Below are 1,112 nucleotides of genomic sequence, written 5' to 3'. Positions count from 1 at the left end.
ATTTCCTAATTGGAAATATTTACATTATCTCTAAATCATACAACCAAATATATCTAAGTTAATTTACATTATATGTAGTTCATACATTGCATTTAGATTTTCAATCACCATTTAACTTCAATTAAACGTTTCTTTCTTGACAATAAAATAAACATCATACTTGAACTTTCTTTCCCTAATTGAGAGACACCATGGCTCGTCCAAGTGAGCAATGAAAGAAAATCTTCCCAAATATCGCTTAACAAGCATGTTTTTCGCTCAACAAATAGGACCATTGGGAGCAATTCTCAAATATCACCCAAACACACCACCACTTCTCTGACTTTCTAAAATTACTTATCGCAAGAAAATCACTCGTTCTCCCTATCTCTTTTACTTGAGGAATTTTGATTTTGTTCAACGAGATTGCTTAATGCAAACATGCATAAGATGTAAAATATCACTGATTTGGTTTATCGAGACCTCTAAGCATAAGTTTAAGCTCAAACAACATCAACCAAAGTACAAAAATGCTATTTGACAAACCAAATCAGTTATATGATACATCCTCAAGACCCCTTAAGTCAACCATACAAATTCAACACAAAAACAATTCTACAAAATCAATATATATTATACATCAACAAATTCAGATTTTTTTCTTCATCAATTACAGAATATTGATTCCAATTCACAACTTCATAGCTAGAAGTTATAAAAACAAAAGCTTTCCTTACCTCACCTGAAGAACTCTCAACCACAAAAAATCTAGACACACGTTTATAATCACAAAAGAGTAAAGAATCATATAGAGTTGTCTAAAGCCACATTAAAATAATTGTTTAAGTCTTAATTTATTTTTTTAAGCGATGAATCTCTAAAAATTTTTAGAAACAAGTTTGTACAATTGTGCTAATGCTGATATAAGATAAGTAAACCTGAATTGTAGAGGTATAATTAAAATGAAATAGGTTTAACTTCTCGTCTCAATTTTGATAAAAATATTTTCAAATTGATCTTCAATTTTTCTTAAATCTCAGATCTCAAATTTTAAAATTTGATGTAATCAGGTTATTTTTTTTACTATGTTATCAACAAAGTTAAAAAAACATGTCATGTGTTTGTGATTTTTT

Source organism: Vigna radiata, chromosome 7, assembly GCF_000741045.1.
Source record: "Vigna radiata var. radiata cultivar VC1973A chromosome 7, Vradiata_ver6, whole genome shotgun sequence".
Classification (NCBI taxonomy): domain Eukaryota; kingdom Viridiplantae; phylum Streptophyta; class Magnoliopsida; order Fabales; family Fabaceae; genus Vigna; species Vigna radiata.
Note: the sequence above shows the minus strand (reverse complement) of the source record.